Consider the following 20,121-nt stretch of genomic DNA (forward strand, 5'->3'; position numbering starts at 1 on the left):
GGGGACAGAGAGGCTGATGCTGGGAGGAGAGAGGCTGATGCTGGGAGGAGAGAGGCTGATGCTGGGGGCAGAGAGGCTGATGCTGGTGCAGCATGGGGGATGGTGCACGATGGGGGGTGCGCAGCATGGGGGATGGAGCACGATGAGGAGTGCGCAGCATGGGGGATGGAGCTCGTTTGGGAGTGCGCAGCATGGCGGATGGACCACGTTTGGGAGTGCGCAGCATGGCGGATGGAGCATGTTTGGGAGTGCGCAGCATGGCGGATGGAGCACGTTTGGGAGTGCGCAGCATGGCGGATGGAGCACGTTTGGGAGTGCGCAGCATGGCGGATGGAGCACGTTTGGGAGTGCGCAGCATGGCGGATGGAGCACGTTTGGGAGTGCGCAGCATGGCGGATGGAGCACGTTTGGGAGTGTGCAGCATGGCGGATGGAGCACGATGGGGGGTGCGCAGCATGGCGGATGGAGCACGATGGGAGGTGCACACCTCCCCCAACACACACAACACACCACACACACACACTGGGAACCACAAACACCGCCCTACACAGACACCCACACACACAGACAACGCTGCACACACACAACACCCAACACACAAACACCGCGGCATACATAAATATACGCACATATCATGCAACACACACATTGCACAAAGAAGGGAATTTTGTTACTTACCGTAAATTCCTTTTCTTCTAGCTCCTATTGGGAGACCCAGACGATTGGGTGTATAGCACTGCCTCCGGAGGCCACACAAAGCATTACACTAAAAAGTGTAAGGCCCCTCCCCTTCTGGCTATACACCCCCAGTGGGATCACTGGCTCACCAGTTTTAGTGCAAAAGCAAGAAGGAGGAAAGCCAATAACTGGTTTAAACAAATTCACTCTGAAGTAACGTCGGAGAACTGAAAACCGTTCAACATGAACAACATGTGTACCCGAAAAACAACCAAAAATCCCGAAGGACAACAGGGCGGGTGCTGGGTCTCCCAATAGGAGCTAGAAGAAAAGGAATTTACGGTAAGTAACAAAATTCCCTTCTTCTTCGGCGCTCCATTGGGAGACCCAGACGATTGGGACGTCCAAAAGCTGTCCCTGGGTGGGTAAAGAAATACCTCATGTTAAAGCTGCAAAGACAGCCCTCCCCTACGGGGAGGCAACTGCCGCCTGCAGGACTCTTCTACCTAGGCTGGCGTCCGCCGAAGCATAGGTATGCACCTGATAATGTTTGGTGAAAGTGTGCAGACTCGACCAGGTAGCTGCCTGGCACACCTGTTGAGCCGTAGCCTGGTGTCGTAATGCCCAGGACGCACCCACGGCTCTGGCAGAATGGGCCTTCAGCCCTGATGGAACCGGAAGCCCAGCAGAACGGTAGGCTTCAAGAATTGGTTCTTTGATCCATCGAGCCAGGGTGGCTTTTGAAGCCTGCGACCCCTTGCGCTTACCAGCGACAAGGACAAAGAGTGCATCCGAGCGGCGCAGGGGCGCCGTGCGGGAAATGTAGATTCTGAGTGCTCTCACCAGATCCAACAAATGTAGATCCTTTTCATACCGATGAACTGCATGCGGATAAAAGGAAGGCAAGGAGATATCCTGATTAAGGTGAAAAGAGGATACCACCTTAGGGAGAAACTCCTGAATGGGGCGCAGCACTACCTTGTCCTGGTGGAACACCAGGAAAGGAGCTTTGGATGACAGCGCTGCTAGTTCAGACACTCTCCGAAGAGACGTGACCGCTACCAGAAATGCCACTTTCTGTGAGAGTCGAGAAAGTGACACATCCCTCAGGGGCTCGAAAGGCGGCTTCTGGAGAGCAACAAGGACCTTGTTTAGATCCCACGGATCTAACGGCCTCCTGTACGGAGGTACGATATGACACACCCCCTGCAGGAACGTGCGCACCTTAGAAAGTCGCGCTAGACGCTTCTGAAAAAACACGGATAGTGCCGAGACTTGCCCTTTAAGGGAGCCGAGCGACAAGCCCTTTTCCAACCCAGATTGCAGGAAGGAAAGAAAGACAGGTAACGCGAATGGCCAGGGGGATACTCCTTGTGCAGAGCACCAGGATAAGAATATCTTCCACGTTCTGTGGTAGATCTTAGCAGACGTGGGCTTCCTAGCCTGTCTCATGGTGGCAACGACCCCTTGGGATAATCCTGAAGACGCTAGGATCCAGGACTCAATGGCCACACAGTCAGGTTCAGGGCCGCAGAATTCCGATGGAAAAACGGCCCTTGGGACAGTAAGTCTGGTCGGTCTGGTAGTGCCCACGGTTGGCCGACCGTGAGATGCCACAGATCCGGGTACCACGACCTCCTCGGCCAGTCTGGGGCGACGAGTATGACGCGGCCGCAATCGGATCTGATCTTGCGTAACACTCTGGGCAAGAGTGCCAGAGGTGGAAACACATAAGGGAGCCGGAACTGCGACCAATCTTGCACTAAGGCGTCTGCCGCTAGAGCTCTTTGATCGCGAGACCGCGCTATGAAGGTCGGGACCTTGTTGTTGTGCCGAGACGCCATTAGGTCGACGTCCGGCACCCCCCAGCGGCGGCAGATTTCCTGAAACACGTCCGGGTGAAGGGACCATTCCCCTGCGTCCATGCCCTGGCGACTGAGGAAGTCTGCTTCCCAGTTTTCTACGCCCGGGATCTGAACTGCGGATATGGTGGATGCTCTTTCCTCCACCCACATCAGAATCCGCCTGACTTCCTGGAAGGCTTGCCGACTGCGTGTCCCTCCTTGGTGGTTGATGTATGCCACCGCTGTGGAGTTGTCCGACTGAATTCGGATCTGCTTTCCTTCCAGCCACTGCTGGAAGGCTAATAGGGCAAGATACACTGCCCTGATTTCCAGAACATTGATCTGAAGGGTGGACTCCTGCTGAGTCCACGTCCCTTGAGCCCTGTGGTGGAGAAAAACTGCTCCCCACCCTGACAGACTCGCGTCTGTCGTGACCACTGCCCAGGATGGGGGCAGGAATGATCTTCCCTGTGATAATGAGGTGGGAAGAAGCCACCATTGCAGAGAGTCCTTGGTCATCTGAGAAAGGGAGACTGTCCTGTCTAGGGAAGTTGTCTTCCCGTCCCATTGGCGGAGAATGTCCCATTGAAGTGGGCGCAGATGAAACTGCGCGAACGGGACTGCCTCCATTGCTGCCACCATCTTCCCTAGGAAGTGCATGAGGCGCCTTAAGGGGTGCGACTGACCCTGAAGGAGAGACTGCACCCCTGTCTGTAGTGACCGCTGCTTGTCCAGCGGAAGCTTCACTATCGCTGAGAGAGTATGAAACTCCATGCCAAGATACGTTAGTGATTGAGTCGGTGCCAGGTTTGACTTTGAAAAGTTGATGATCCACCCGAAAGTCTGGAGAGTCTCCAGCGCAACATTCAGGCTGTGTTGGCATGCCTCTTGAGAGGGTGCTTTGACAAGTAGATCGTCTAAGTAAGGAATCACCGAATGTCCCTGAGAATGCAAGACTGCTACCACTGCCGCCATGACCTTGGTGAAAACCCGTGGGGCTGTCGCCAGACCAAATGGCAGAGCTACGAACTGGAGATGGTCGTCTCCTATCACGAAACGTAAAAAACGTTGGTGCTCTGTAGCAATCGGCACGTGGAGATAAGCATCTTTGATGTCTATTGATGCAAGGAAATCTCCTTGAGACATTGAGGCAATGACGGAGCGGAGGGATTCCATCCGGAACCGCCTGGTGTTCACATGCTTGTTGAGCAGCTTTAGGTCCAGAACAGGACGGAACGAGCCGTCCTTTTTTGGAACCACGAAGAGATTGGAGTAAAAACCTTGTCCTTGTTCCTGCAGAGGAACAGGGATCACCACTCCTTCTGCTCTTAGTGAGCACACCGCCTGCAGAAGGGCATTTGCTCGGTCGGGATGTGGGGAGGTTCTGAAGAACCGAGGCGGAGGATGAGAACTGAATTCTATCCTGTACCCGTGAGACAAAATGTCTGCTACCCACCGGTCTTTGACCTGTGGCAGCCAAATGTCGCAAAAGCGGGAGAGCCTGCCACCGACCGAGGATGCGGAGGGATGAGGCCGAAAGTCATGAGGCAGCCGCCTTGGAAGTGGTTCCTCCGGTTGCTTTCTTGGGGCATGAATGAGCCCGCCAGGAATCTGAGCTCCTTTGCTCCTTCTGAGTCCCTTTGGACGAGGAGAATTGGGTCTTGCTGGAGCCTCGAAAGGACCGAAACCTCGACTGCCACTTCCTCTGTTGAGGTTTGCTCGATCTGGGCTGGGGTAAGGAGGAGTCCTTACCCTTGGACTGTTTAATGATCTCAGCCAATTGCTCACCAAACAGTCTGTCTCCAGATAGTGGGAAGCTGGTTAAACATTTCTTGGAAGCAGAATCTGCTTTCCATTCCTTTAACCACAAGGCTCTGCGCAAAACCACAGAGTTGGCAGACGCCATTGAGGTACGGCTCGTAGAGTCCAGGACAGCGTTGATAGCGTAAGTCGCAAACGCAGACATTTGCGAGGTTAGAGACGCTACTCGCGGCACTGCTGGACGTATGATAGAGTCCACCTGTGCCAGGCCAGCTGAAATAGCTTGGAGTGCCCACACGGCCGCGAATGCTGGAGCAAACGACGCGCCGATAGCTTCATAGACAGACTTTAACCAAAGGTCCATCTGTCTGTCATTGGCATCTTTAAGTGAAGCCCCATCTTCCACTGCAACTATGGATCTAGCCGCAAGCCTGGAGATTGGGGGGTCCACCTTTGGCCACGTCAGGGGGAAAGGGATAACGTGTATCCTTAAGACGTTTGGAGAAACGCTTATCTGTGCAGCTGCCTCCTCTGCTGAAGGGGCTGGGGGAGAAATATCCAACAGTCTATTGATGGCCGCTATAAGGTCATTTACCATAGCGTCACCATCAGGGGTATCTAGATTGAGAGCGGTGTCAGGATTAGATTCCTGATCACCCACCTCTGTCTCCTCATACAGAGCCTCATCTCGCTGAGACCCTGACCAGTGTGATGACGGCGAGGGTCTTTCCCAGCGAGCCCGCTTAGGCTGCCTGGGACTGTCATCCGAGTCAGAGTCTTCAGCCTGTGATGCCTGGGACCCCCTTGAAGTACGGATTAGTTCCAACTGAGGGGGACCGGGGAGCATAGACACAGCAGTGTCCATGGTCTGAGAAACTGGCCTGGACTGCAAGGTTTCCAGGATTTTTGTCATAGTCACAGACATCTTATCAGCAAAAACTGCAAATTCTGTCCCCGTCACCGGGGCAGGGTTCACAGGCGTCTCTGCCTGGGCCACTACTACCATAGACTCTGGCTGTCGAAGTGGCACAGGGATTGAACATTGCACACAATGGGGGTCATTGGAACCTGCCAGTAGATTAGCCCCACATGCGGCACAAGCAGTGCATACCGCCTGTGCCTTGGCACCCTTGCGTTTTGCGGATGACATGTTGTTGTCTCCTCAGAGCAATGAGGGTATAAGCCAAGAAGCGACTGTACAGTGCAATATAAATATATATGGTACAGGGAAAAAATGCACCAAATAACACTGTGGCACTAGTGGGGCCAGCACTTATGTGCAGCTTACCGCCCGCATAAACGCGGGTGTGTGGTCGCCAGAGTCCCTTGTCTGAGTCCCCCAGAGCCTGTGTCCGTTCTCCAGCCAGACTGCATGCAGGAATGGCTGCCGGCGTCCTGTGGAGAGGGGCGGGCCCTGGGCGTGTTGAGACCAAGAGCGGGAAACTTGCGTCCCCACTGTGCCCAGTGAGAGGGCTGGAGTATGTAAATAAGACTCCAGCCCTCGGCGCTGGCTATAGAACAGCGTCTCTCCCTTTCCCTGATTGACAGGGTGGGGGCGGGAACGAAGCAGAGCTAGGCCGCAAAAGCCGGGGACTAGATTTATGAGCGCTGCCGCCGTAAAAGCGCGGGCAGCGCGAGTCCCCGTCGCACTACAAGTCCCAGCGGCGCCGCCGCTCCCGGAGCGGCCGGCGCGGTAGTTCCCAAGACATAAAATCACTCAGCTAAGCTGCAGTGACTCTAACCCGAGCGCGCAGCGCTAGTGCCCCCGGCGCACTAGCACACCCAGCAAGCCTGGAGTGTGCGTGGCCTGTCTGTGCGGGGACACAGAGTACCTGAACGTTGCAGGGCCTTGTCCCTGACTGTACTCAGCTCCTCCAGCAGGGTCTCTGGGTCTGTGGATGGAGCTCGGCCTCAGGGTTTGGGGGCCGGTAAGATCCCACTTCCACAGAGCCCCTCAGGGGGATGGGGAAGGAAAGCAGCATGTGGGCTCCAGCCTCCGTACCCGCAATGGGTACCTCAACCTTACAAACCGCAAGTGGGGTGAGAAGGGAGCATGCTGGGGGCCCTATATGGGCCCTCTTTTCTTCCATCCGATAGAGTCAGCAGCTACTGCTGACTAAACAGTGGAGCTATGCGTGGATGTCTGACCTCCTTCGCACAAAGCAGAAAACTGGTGAGCCAGTGATCCCACTGGGGGTGTATAGCCAGAAGGGGAGGGGCCTTACACTTTTTAGTGTAATGCTTTGTGTGGCCTCCGGAGGCAGTGCTATACACCCAATCGTCTGGGTCTCCCAATGGAGCGCCGAAGAAACATACCTCCCCCAAAACACACCACACCCACACAAACCGCGCAACACATACACACACAACGCTACAGACACACAGCGCTCCACAAACAACGCAACACACGCAACACACACACAACACCGCTCTCACCCCCCGCCACACCCAGACAACACCCAGAACATGTACAGCTCCTACACAAACACTTGGTAACTACACACAACAACATCTATATATATATATATATATATATATATATATATATATATATATATATATATATATATATATATATAGATATATATAACAAAAATCATACATTAACTACACAATACGTAAATTCTAGAATACCCGATGCGTAGAATCGGGCCACCTTCTAGTATCTATATATATAATTGCCTTATTCTGTCTGTCTGTCTGTCTTGCTCCAAAATTGTGTCCTTACGGTGACGCACGGATTGGCCGCTCGCCCAGGCTGCGCCCCCACACGGATTGGCCGGCCGCTCGCCCAGGCTCCGCCCCCCCCTACAGATTGGCCTCTCGCCCCGGCACCCTGCAGGCATTGGCAACTCGGCCACGCCCTGCCCCCCTCACGCAATGCACGCTAGCTCTGGCCCCGCTCCCCCACGCATTCCCCGAACCGACACGGTCACGGAGCCACGACTCCCAGGTGAGTACTGTACCCCCGGGAGCCCACATCAGCGTACGCCGCCAACCCAGCCGACACATACCCTCGCATTGCTGGGGCTGGCCGGCGTATACTGGTGTGGGCTCCCGTGCGAGCGGGGGACGAGATACGCTGGTAACCATGGTAGCATAGTTACCAGCGCATCAAGGTCCTGCAGCGGCGAAACATACACACACGCACAACCATAACAGCACACACACACACATACACACACACACACACACACACACACACATCAGATCACACTCACTCTCACACACACCTCACACACACATCACATCGCATCCACACACTCACAACATCCTGGGATATCGCTTGCTTCTTAGCGGCGATACTGTGCAGTGAGCTTCCAGGACCTGCCGGAGGATCACATGGTCAGAAGCATGTGGTATCTCCGGATGTTGTGAGTGTGAGCGCGTATGTGTAATATCGTCAATGTGTGTGTATGCGATCGTGTGTGTGTGTGTGTGTGTGTGTGTGTGTGTGTGTATGCGATCGGGTGTGTGTGTGTGAGTGTATGCGATCGGGTCTGTGAGCGTCGTCAGAGGAGCACGGCGTGCTGGAGGAGGCTGGGAGGAGAGAGGCTGATCCTGGGGAAGGCTGGGATGGGGAAGCTGGGAGGGGGGAGGCTGAGAGAAGAGAGGCTGATGCTGGGGACCGAAAAGGCTGATGCTGGGGGAGGTTGAGGCTGATGCTGGGGGAGGTTGAGGCTGGGGTAGGCTGGGAGGAGAGAGGCTGATGCTGGGAAGAGAGAGGCTGATGCTGGGAGGAGAGAGGCTGATGCTGGGGGAGGCTGAGGCTGGGGTAGGCTGGGAGGAGAGAGGATGATGCTGGGGACAGAAAAGGCTGATGCTGGGAGGAGAGAGGCTGATGCTGGGAGGAGAGAGGCTGATGCTGGGAGGAGAGAGGCTGATGCTGGGAGGAGAGAGGCTGATGCTGGGAGGAGAGAGGCTGATGCTGGGAGGAGAGAGGCTGATGCTGGGAGGAGAGAGGCTGATGCTGGGAGGAGAGAGGCTGATGCTGGGAGGAGAGAGGCTGATGCTGGGAGGAGAGAGGCTGATGCTGGGAGGAGAGAGGCTGATGCTGGGAGGAGAGAGGCTGATGCTGGGAGGAGAGAGGCTGATACTGGGAGGAGAGAGGCTGGGGTAGGCTGGGAGGAGAGAGGCTGATGCTGGGAGGAGAGAGGCTGATGCTAGGAGGAGAGAGGCTGATGCTGGGAGAAGAGAGGCTGATGCTGGGGACAGAAAAGGCTGATGCTGGGGGAGGTTGAGGCTGATGCTGGGGGAGGTTGAGGCTGATGCTGGGGGAGGTTGAGGCTGGGGTAGGCTGGGAGGAGAGAGGCTGATGCTGGGAAGAGAGGCTGATGCTGGGAGGAGAGAGGCTGATGCTGGGGGAGGCTGAGGCTGGGGTAGGCTGGGAGGAGAGAGGATGATGCTGGGGACAGAAAAGGCTGATGCTGGGAGGAGAGAGGCTGATGCTGGGAGGAGAGAGGCTGATGCTGGGAGGAGAGAGGCTGATGCTGGGAGGAGAGAGGCTGATGCTGGGAGGAGAGAGGCTGATGCTGGGAGGAGAGAGGCTGATGCTGGGAGGAGAGAGGCTGATGCTGGGGGAGGCTGAGGCTGGGGTAGGCTGGGAGGAGAGAGGATGATGCTGGGGACAGAAAAGGCTGATGCTGGGAGGAGAGAGGCTGATGCTGGGAGGAGAGAGGCTGATGCTGGGAGGAGAGAGGCTGATGCTGGGAGGAGAGAGGCTGATGCTGGGAGGAGAGAGGCTGATGCTGGGAGGAGAGAGGCTGATGCTGGGAGGAGAGAGGCTGATGCTGGGAGGAGAGAGGCTGATGCTGGGAGGAGAGAGGCTGATGCTGGGAGGAGAGAGGCTGATGCTGGGAGGAGAGAGGCTGGGGTAGGCTGGGAGGAGAGAGGCTGATGCTGGGAGGAGAGAGGCTGATGCTGGGAGAAGAGAGGCTGATGCTGGGGACAGAAAAGGCTGATGCTGGGGGAGGTTGAGGCTGGGGTAGGCTGGGAGGAGAGAGGATGATGCTGGGGACAGAAAAGGCTGATGCTGGGAGGAGAGAGGCTGATGCTGGGAGGAGAGAGGCTGATGCTGGGAGGAGAGAGGCTGATGCTGGGAGGAGAGAGGCTGATGCTGGGAGGAGAGAGGCTGATGCTGGGAGGAGAGAGGCTGATGCTGGGAGGAGAGAGGCTGATGCTGGGAGGAGAGAGGCTGATGCTGGGAGGAGAGAGGCTGATGCTGGGAGGAGAGAGGCTGATGCTGGGAGGAGAGAGGCTGATGCTGGGAGGAGAGAGGCTGGGGTAGGCTGGGAGGAGAGAGGCTGATGCTGGGAGGAGAGAGGCTGATGCTGGGGACAGAAAAGGCTGATGCTGGGAGGAGAGAGGCTGATGCTGGGATGAGAGAGGCTGATGCTGGGGACAGAGAGGCTGATGCTGGGGACAGAGAGGCTGATGCTGGGGACAGAGAGGCTGATGCTGGGGACAGAGAGGCTGATGCTGGGGACAGAGAGGCTGATGCTGGGGACAGAGAGGCTGATGCTGGGGACAGAGAGGCTGATGCTGGGGACAGAGAGGCTGATGCTGGGGACAGAGAGGCTGATGCTGGGGACAGAGAGGCTGATGCTGGGGACAGAGAGGCTGATGCTGGGGACAGAGAGGCTGATGCTGGGGACAGAGAGGCTGATGCTGGGGACAGAGAGGCTGATGCTGGGGACAGAGAGGCTGATGCTGGGGACAGAGAGGCTGATGCTGGGGACAGAGAGGCTGATGCTGGGGACAGAGAGGCTGATGCTGGGGACAGAGAGGCTGATGCTGGGGACAGAGAGGCTGATGCTGCGGGTAGAGAGGCTGATGCTGCGGGTAGAGAGGCTGATGCTGCGGGTAGAGAGGCTGATGCTGCGGGTAGAGAGGCTGATGCTGCGGGTAGAGAGGCTGATGCTGCGGGCAGAGAGGCTGATGCTGCGGGCAGAGAGGCTGATGCTGCGGGCAGAGAGGCTGATGCTGCGGGCAGAGAGGCTGATGCTGCGGGCAGAGAGGCTGATGCTGCGGGCAGAGAGGCTGATGCTGGTGCAGCATGGGGGATGGAGCACGATGGGGGGTGCGCAGCATGGGGGATGGAGCACGTTTGGGAGGGATGAGCACGTTAGGGAGTGCGCAGCATGGCGGATGGAGCACGTTTGGGAGTGCGCAGCATGGCGGATGGAGCACGTTTGGGAGTGCGCAGCATGGCGGATGGAGCACGTTTGGGAGTGCGCAGCATGGCGGATGGAGCACGTTTGGGAGTGCGCAGCATGGGAGATGGAGCACGATGGGGGGTGCGCAGCATAGGGGATGGAGCACGATGGGGAGTGCGCTGCATGGGGGATGGAGCACGATGGGGAGTGCACACCTCCCCCCAACACATACACGCGCACGCGCACTGCACATCACACCACACACACACACTGGGAACCACAAACACCCACACACACAGACAACGCTGCGCACACACAACACCCAACACACAAACACCGCGGCACACACAAATATACGCACATACCGCACAACACACACATTGCACAAAACATACCTCCCCCAAAACACACCACACACACACACACACACAAACCGCGCAACACACACACAACGCTACAGACACACAGCGCTCCACAAACAACGCAACACACAAACAACACCGCTCTCACCCCCCGCCACACCCAGACAACACCCAGAACATGTACAGCCCCTACACAAACACTTGGTAACTACACACAACAACATATATATATATATATATATATATATATATATATAACAAAAATCATACATGAACTACACAATACGTAAATTCTAGAATACCCGATGCGTAGAATCGGGCCACCTTCTAGTATACATATATATTATATATATATATATACACACACACACACACACACATACATACATATACAATATCCAATATATAAAGCTGAATGTGTGTGTGTGTGTGTGTGTGTGGTGAGAACCTGGAAGCCAAAGTATCGCAAGACAGCATCAAGGACTCATCACAGTTTCCAATCCAATGAACCCATGGACCCCCTTGTAGTCTGGATTAATTCCAACTGAGGGGGATTAGATGACAGAGACCTCGCCGTGTCCATAGACTGAGCCCCAGTCATGGATTGCAAAGTTTCAAGGATTTTTGCCATAGTCACAGACATTCCCTCAGCAAAAACTGCAAAGTCTGTCCCTGACACCGGGGCAGGACTTACAAGCGTCTCAGCCTGGGTCACTACCCCTCCGGACTCCGGCTGGCGAAGCAGCACCGGATCTGAGCATTGCACACAATGGGGGTCTTTGGAACCTGCTGGTAGAGCAGCCCCACATGCAGCACACGCAGTGTACACAGCCCTAGCCTTGGCAGCCTTGCGTTTTGTGGATGACATGTTGCTGCCTCCTCAGAGCGATCTGGGGTATCCAGCCAGGAAGCGACCTCACAGTGCAAGAAATAAATAAATATATATATCTGGTGACACAGTACACCAATACACACTGAGGCACTAGAGGGGCCAGCTGAAATGCCGCTTACCGCCCGCTTAAGAGCGGGTGTGTGGTCTCCAAAAGCCCCCTAGTCCAGGTCTCCCAGAGCCTTGCGTCCTTCCTCTAGCCAGACTGCATGTAATGGCTGCCGGCGTCCTGGGAGAGGAGGGGGGGCGGGCCCTGGGCGTTCCTGACTAAGAGCGGGAAGCCTGCTTCCCTCTGTGCCTAGTGAGAGGGCTGGAGCATGTAAATCAGGCTCCAGCCCTCGTCGCTGCTGCGAAACAGCGTCTCTCCCCTACCCTGATTGACAGGGTGGAGGCGGGAACGAAGCGGAGCTAGGCCGCAAAAGCCGGGGACTGGATTTATAAACGCCGCCGCCGTAAAAGCGCGGTCGGCGTGTCCCCGGCGCACCACAAGTCACAGCAGCGCCGCCCGGTCCAGTGGGGGTCGGCGCTGCGTTCCCACAACACAAAGTCCCCCAGTAAACTGTAGGAACACTAACTCCAACGTTACGGTCCCCGGCGCACTACAACACCCAGCCAGCCCGGAGTGTGTCTGTGCCTGCCGGGGACACAGAGTACCTGTATGATGCAGGGCCTTGTCCCTGATTGTACTCCTGCTCCATATCCATCAGGTGCTATGGGTCTGTGGATGGAGCCCGGCGTCAGAGCTTAGAGGCCGGCAGGATCCCACTTCCACAGAGCCCTACAAGGGGATGTGGAAGGAAAACAGCATGTGGGGCTCCAGCCCCTGTACCAGCAATAGGTACCTCAACCTTACAACACCATCCACGGGTGAGAAGGGAGCATGCTGGGGGCCCTATATGGGCCCTCTTTTCTTCCATCCGAAATAGTCAGCAGCTACTGCTGACTAAAATCTGTGGAGCTATGCGTGGATGTCTGACCTCCTTCGCACAAAGCTTGAAAACTGGAGAACCCGTGATACCACGGGGGGGGTATAGCCAGAAGGGGAGGAGCCTTGCACTTTTTAGTGTAGTGCTTTGTGTGGCCTCCGGAGGGCAGTAGCTATACCCCAATCGTCTGGGTCTCCCAATAGAGCGCCGAAGAAAGGGAATTTTGTTTACTTACCGTAAATTCCTTTTCTTCTAGCTCCTATTGGGAGACCCAGACAATTGGGTGTATAGCTTCTGCCTCCGGAGGCCACACAAAGTATTACACTTTTAAAAAAGTGTAACCCCTCCCCTCTGCCTATACACCCTCCCGTGGACCACGGGCTCCTCAGTTTTGGTGCAAAAGCAGGAAGGAGAAAACTTATAAATTGGTCTAGGGTGAATTCAATCCGAAGGATGTTCGGAGAACTGAAGACCATGAACCCAAAGAACAAATCAACATCAACAACATGTGTACACAAAAGAACAACCAGCCCGAAGGGCACAGGGGCGGGTGCTGGGTCTCCCAATAGGAGCTAGAAGAAAAGGAATTTACGGTAAGTAAACAAAATTCCCTTTTTCTTTGTCGCTCCATTGGGAGACCCAGACAATTGGGACGTCCAAGAGCAGTCCCTGGGTGGGTAAAAGAATACCTCAATAAAGAGAGCCGAAAACGGCCCCCTCTTACAGGTGGGCAGCCGCCGCCTGGAGGACTCGCCTACCTAGACTGGCGTCTGCCGAAGCATAGGCATGCACTTGATAGTGCTTCGTGAAAGTGTGCAGACTAGACCACGTAGCTGCCTGACACACCTGCTGAGCCGTCGCCCGGTGCCGCAAAGCCCAGGACGCACCTACGGCTCTGGTAGAATGGGCTTTCAACCCTGAAGGAAGTGGAAGCCCAGAAGTACGGTAGGACAAAGAGCGCGTCTGAACGGCGCAGGGGCGCCGTGCGAGACACGTAGAACCGGAGTGCTCTCACTAGATCCAAAGAGTGCAAATCCTTTTCACACTGGTGAATTGGATTAGGGCAAAAGGAAGGTAAGGAGATATCCTGATTTAGATGAAAAGGGGATACCACCTTAGGGAGAAATTCCGGGACAGGACGCAGAACCACCTTATCCTGGTGGAAAATCAGGAAGGGGGCTTTGCATGACAGCGCTGCAAGCTCAGACACTCTCCGAAGTGATGTGACTGCCACCAGGAAGGCCACCTTCTGAGAAAGACGGTAGAGAGAGACATCCCGCAGCGGCTCAAAAGGGGGCTTTTGAAGAGCCGTCAGAACCCTGGTAAGATCCTAAGGTTCCAACGGACGTTTGTAAGGTGGGACCATGTGGCAAACCCCCTGCAGGAACGTGCGGACCTGCGGAAGCCTGGCTAGACGCTTTTGAAAAAACACGGAGAGCGCCGACACTTGGCCCTTGAGAGAGCCGAGGGACAAACCCTTGTCCATTCCAGATTGTAGGAATGAAAGAAATGTGGGTAAAGCAAACGGCCATGGAGGAAAACCGTTATCAGAGCACCAGGATAGGAAGATTTGCCAAGACCTGTAATAGATCTTGGCGGACGTTGGCTTCCTGGCTTGTCTCATGGTGGCAATGACATCCTGAGATAGCCCTGAAGACGCTAGGAGCCAGGACTTAATGGCCACACAGTCAGGTTGAGGGCCACAGAATTCAGATGGAAAAACGGGCGTTGTGACAGCAAGTCTGGGCGGTCTGGAAGTGCCCACGGTTGACCCACCGTGAGATGCCACAGATCCGGATACCACGACCGCCTCGGCCAGTCTGGAGCGATGAGAATGGCGCGACGGCATTCGGACCGGATCTTGCGTAGTACCCTGGGCAGCATCGCCAGAGGGGGAAACACATATGGCAGTCGAAACTGCGACCAATCCTGGACCAGAGCGTCCGCTGCCAGAGCTCTGTGATCCTGAGACCGTGCCATGAAGGCCGGGACCTTGTTGTTGTGTCGTGACGCCATGAGATCGACGTCCGGCGTTCCCCAGCGGCGACAGATCTCTCGAAACACGTCTGGGTGAAGAGACCATTCCCCCGCGTCCATGCCCTGACGACTGAGAAAATCTGCTTCCCAGTTTTCTACGCCCGGGATGTGAACTGCGGAGATGGTGGAGCCTGTGACTTCCACCCACTCCAGAATCCGCCCGACTTCCTGGAAGGCTTGACGACTGCGAGTGCCGCCTTGGTGGTTGATGTAGGCGACGGCAGTGGCGTTGTCCGACTGGATTCGGATCTGCCTGCCCTCCAGCCACCGATGGAAAGCCAATAGGGCTAGATATACTGCCCTTATCTCCAGGATATTGATCTGAAGGGACGATTCTATTGGAGTCCAGGTTCCTTGAGCCCTGTGGTGGAGAAAAAACGCTCCCCAACCTGACAGGCTCGCGTCCGTGGTGACCACGGCCCAGGTTGGGGGGAGGAAGGATTTTCCCCGAGACAGATGTGGGTAGGAGCCACCACTGAAGTGATGTTTTGGTTGCAAGTGAAAGGGAGATGTTCTTGTCGAGGGAAGCCGAACTCTTGTCCCATTTGCGAAGAATGTTCCATTGGAGTGGTTGTAGATGGAATTGCGCGAACGGCACTGCCTCCATAGCTGCAACCATCTTCCCCAGGAAGTGCATGAGGCACCTTAAGGGGTGTGACTGACTCCGAAGAAGTGACTGCACCCCCGCCTGCAGAGAAAGCTGTTTGTCCCGCGGTAGCTTGACTAACGCTGGCTGGGTATGAAACTCCATCCCGAGGTAAGTCAGTGATTGGGTCGGCGTCAACTTGGATTTCGGGAAATTGATGATCCACCCGAACTGCTGGAGAGTCGCCAGCGTGACGGTAAGACTTTGTTGACACGCCACCCGAGAAGGGGCCCTGACTAGGAGATCGTCCAAGTATGGGATCAACGAGTGGCCTTGAGAGTGCAGGACCGCCACGACGGATGCCATGACTTTGGTGAAAACCCGTGGGGCTGTCGCCAGGCCGAAGGGCAATGCGACGAACTGGAGGTGTTCGTCCCTGATGGCGAAACGTAGGAAACGTTGATGTTCGGGTGCGATCGGCACATGGAGATAAGCATCCTTGATGTCGATCGATGCTAGGAGGTCTCCTTGTGACAACGAGGCGATGACCGAGCGGAGAGATTCCATCCGAAACCGTCTTGTTCTCACATGTCTGTTGAGCAGCTTGAGGTCCAGAACGGGACGGAATGACCCGTCCTTTTTTGGCACCACGAACAAGTTGGAGTAAAATCCGCGACCACGTTCCTGAAGGGGAACGGGAATCACAACTTCTTCTGTCTTCAGAGCGTCCACTGCCTGAAAAAGTGCGTCGGCCTGTGCGGGGGGTGGGGAGGTTCTGAAAAAACGAGCTGTAGGTCGAGAGCTGAACTCTATCCTGTAACCATGAGACAGAATGTCTCTCACCCATCGGTCTTGAACGTGTGGCCACCAGGCGTCGCCAAAGCGGGAGAGCCTGCCACCGACCGAGGATGTGGCTAGATGAGGCCGAGAGTCATGAGGAGGCCGTCTTGGAGGCAGTGCCTCCTGCGGCCTTTTGGGGGCGTGACTTGGACCGCCACGCATAGGAGTTCCTCTGGCCTTTCTCCGGCCGGTTGGACGAAGAGGATTGGGGCTTGGCGGAGGGACGAAAGGACCGAAACCTCGATTGGATTTTTCTCTGCTGAGGTCTCTTAGGTTTGGACTGGGGTAAGGAGGAGTCCTTTCCCGAGGATTCCTTAATAATCTCATCCAACCGTTCGCCAAACAAACGTTCGCCAGAAAAAGGCAAACCAGTTAAGAACCTTTTGGAAGCAGAGTCTGCTTTCCATTCGCGCAGCCACATGGCTTAGAGGCTGACCAGTTAGAGGAACGAAAGGAACGAAAATTCGATTGGTTCCTGCTCTGGACCGGTTTCTTGGTTTTAGTTTGTGGCAAGGAAGTACTCTTTCCGCCAGTAGCTTCCTTAATTATGTTATCCAGCTGTTCCCCAAACAGCCGGGACCCAGCAAAAGGGAGACTCGCAAGGTACTTCTTAGAGGAAGCGTCTGCTTTCCACTCTCGAAGCCACAAGATCCTGCGGATCGCGAGGGAGTTAGCGGAGGCCACCGCCGTGCGGTGAGAAGCCTCTAGGATGGCAGACATGGCGTAGGATGCAAAAGCCGAAGCTTGAGAAGTTAAGGCATCCATCTCAGGAATAGAGTCCCTGGTGAGTGAATGCATCTCAGCCAGAGAGGCAGAGACTGCCTTAAGAGCCCATACTGCCGCAAAAGACGGGGAGAACGAGGCTCCTGCCACCTCATATACAGACTTGGCCAGAAGGTCAACCTGGCGGTCAGTGGGATTCTTAAGAGATGTGCCATCAGCCATAGCTACGACTGTGCGGGCTGAGATTCTGGACACCGGAGGGTCTACCTTTGGGGACTGGGCCCATTCCTTAACCACCTCTGGTGGAAAAGGAAAACGGTCATCCGAACTACGCTTCAGAAAACGTTGGTCAGGACAGGCCCTGGGCTTGTTAACAGTGGTCTGAAAGCTGGAGTGGTTAAAAAACATACTCCTAGCTTTCTTAGGAGAGGTAAACTGGTGAATCTCTACCAGAGAGGTTGGTTCCTCTGACTCTGGTGGGTTGAGGTTCAAAACGGAGTTAATGGACGCAATCAAGTCACTAACATCCGCATCACCCTCAGACAAATCAATGGGGTACATAGAAGTAGCGTCTGAGCCCACAGTAAACGAATCCTCCTCGCCCTGCACCTCGGCACGTGAATCAGAGCCGTGGGATGAGGGAGGAGAAGGGTCCCTGCGTCTCCGTTTAGGGGGACTGGGACCTAGAACATGCTCTGAGGGCTCTGCAGAGCTCTGAGCAGCAGAGGCACCCTGAGAAGGTGGCTGATGCATGGAAAGCAGTGTCCGGGACAGCTGCCCCATGGAGTCGGCAAAAGACTGGGAAATAGCTTGTGAAAAAGATGCTACCCAAGCCGGGGGTTCAGCCACCGGGGCCGGAGCAGCCGGAGGGACCCCTGAGGAGGCTCCAGGCTGAGACACAACCATATTAGCACAGGCATCACAATGTGGGTATGTGCTCGGCTCTGGCAGAATGCGCTTACATGCAGTGCAAAAAGCGTACATGTTTGCAGCCATGCTCCGGGTGACAGACATGCTGCTGAGGTGGAAGCTCTGCAGCAATAAAACACTCCTGTAGAATTGCCTGAGAGTGTATAATAAAAAGCCCACAACCAGAGGTTGTGGCTTACCACACCGCTCTCTGTGTGCCCTCCGGATTCCACAGCTCCAAGCCCCCATGAAGCGTCAGCTTTCCCAAACAGCCGCAGCTCCCAGCGCCGTCCAGTGTAAGAACGCTGAGAAAATGGCGCTGGGAGGAGGAGGGGGGGCATGTATAAGCCCAGGAGCGGGAAAAACGGAGGGCAGAGAGATACAGGGAGAGATACAGGGGAGGGAACATCTCCCCAGAGAGGAGAGTCCTCCCCTCTGCTGGCCGGGCGGTGGGCGGCGCTGTATGCAAAACATGCAGGGAAGCCGAAAACGAAACTAGGCCCAAACTGAAGCCGGGGCCTAGATTTTAAAACGCGGCCGACCAGCAGGCACCTTCGGCGCGGTTCTCAGTGGAAACTCCCAGAACCGGCCGAAATTTACAGTAACGTTAAAACACATACTGTCCCCCAAATAAAAGTACCCGGGACCCCTGAAAAACGTCTCAATACTTAGCTTTTGAGACGCAGGGCCATGTCCCTGGAGAGGGGGGTAAACGCTCCTTCCAGCAGGGACCAGACAGGGCTGCGGATGGAGACCGGCCTCCTGCAAGCAGAGAGGACCGTGACGGCTCCCACTTCAAACAGAGCCTCGACAGAGGATGCGAAGGAGCGCGGCATGTGAAGGCTCCAGCCTTATAAAGTCAACCTTAACAGCACCCCGCAGAGTGGGGCGTGAAGGGATATGCCGGGAGTCCAGACTGGACCCGCTTTTCTTCCAAATCTTTAAAAATAAAAATGAAAAAAATATCAGAGAATGCAAGTGTGTGTGATCCTCCTGAAACACAAAGCATTGAACTGGGTAGATTGTCATCCAGGGGGTGTATATAGCCGGAGGGAGGAGCTACACGTTTGAGTGTAGTACTTTGTGTGTCCTCCGGAGGCGGTAGCTATACACCCATGGTTTGGGTCTCCCATAAGGAACGATAAAGAAAACACAGATGTGTGAATAGCATCATAAATTATAATGGGTGGATCTGTGGGGAAAAATGGACACCACACGTAAGTCTGAATGAGGCCTTAGTGCAATTCTTTACCTAAAAGGTAACCACTAAAATCCATGTCAGAGTTTTCCATAGCTCAGCCTTATAGATTAAAGTGGTTGTCCAGTACTCAGATATCCCCTCTGATTCTGACTGTTTGTTGCCGTTAAAGAGAACCGGTCACCGGTTTTTCGGCCTATAAGCTGCGGCCACCACCACCGGGCTCTTATATACAGCATTCTAACATGTTGTACATAAGAGCCCAGGCCGCTGTGTAGAACATAAAAAACACTTTAAAATACTCGCCTAACAGTCGCACTGCAGTGGAGTTGGGCCATATGGGCGTCTCCGTTGTCCGATGCCAGCGCCTCCTCTTTCGGTCATCTTCGTCCTCTTTCTGAAGCCTGTGTGCATGATGTGTCAACGTCATACACACTCGCCGGTCCCGCACAGGCGCACTACAATACTTTGATCTGCCTTGCTCAGGGCCAAAGTGCGCCTGTGCAGGACCTAAATGCCGGCGAGTGTGGATGACGTAGACGCGTCCTGCACCCTGGCTACAGAAGAAGGAGGATGAAGATGGCCGAAAGAGGCGGCGCCGGCATTGGACAACGGAGACGCCAATCTGACTCAAATCCACTGCAGCGCAACAGTTTAGGTGAGTGTTATAAAGTGTTTTTTTATGTTGTAAACAGCGGCCTGGGCTCTTATATACAGCATGATAGAATGCTGTATATAAGAGCCTGGTGGTGGTGGCCGCAGCTTATAGGCTAAAAAAAACCTTGACAGGTTCCCTTTAAAATAAAAACATTAGTCCTCATTTCCTGTGCTGGCACCATTACAGTAGTGTTGGTATTCGATCTATTGGGCTCATGTGAGGTTGTTACATCATGCGAGCCCTATACCCAATCAGCGCCGGCTTCTTCAGACGAATTGAACATCAAGAAAAAGTCAGATCTGCGGCCAGCTGCTCAACTCCTATTGATGTTCAATTATTCTGAAGGCGAGGAGAGGGACGCTGGCACTGATTAGGTGCAGAGTTTACATGATATAACAACCTCATATGAGCTCCGGTAGATCCGTGGCTGACATTGCTGGAATTGCGCCAGCACAGGAGGGAAGGCTCAGTGGTTAGCACTGCAGCCTTGCAGCGCTGGGGTCCTGGGTTCAATTCCCACCAAGAACAACATCTACAAGGAGTTTGTATGTTCTC

At 55.0% G+C, this 20,121-nt stretch overlaps 1 protein-coding gene across 2 annotated transcripts in view; it reads right to left on the bottom strand.

The window, feature by feature from the left end:
• Positions 1–20,121, bottom strand: part of POC5 (POC5 centriolar protein) — a 152,577-nt gene that overhangs the window by 5,586 nt on the left and 126,870 nt on the right. The window lies entirely within an intron of this gene.

This window comes from Anomaloglossus baeobatrachus, chromosome 1, assembly GCF_048569485.1.
Source record: "Anomaloglossus baeobatrachus isolate aAnoBae1 chromosome 1, aAnoBae1.hap1, whole genome shotgun sequence".
NCBI lineage: Eukaryota > Metazoa > Chordata > Amphibia > Anura > Aromobatidae > Anomaloglossus > Anomaloglossus baeobatrachus.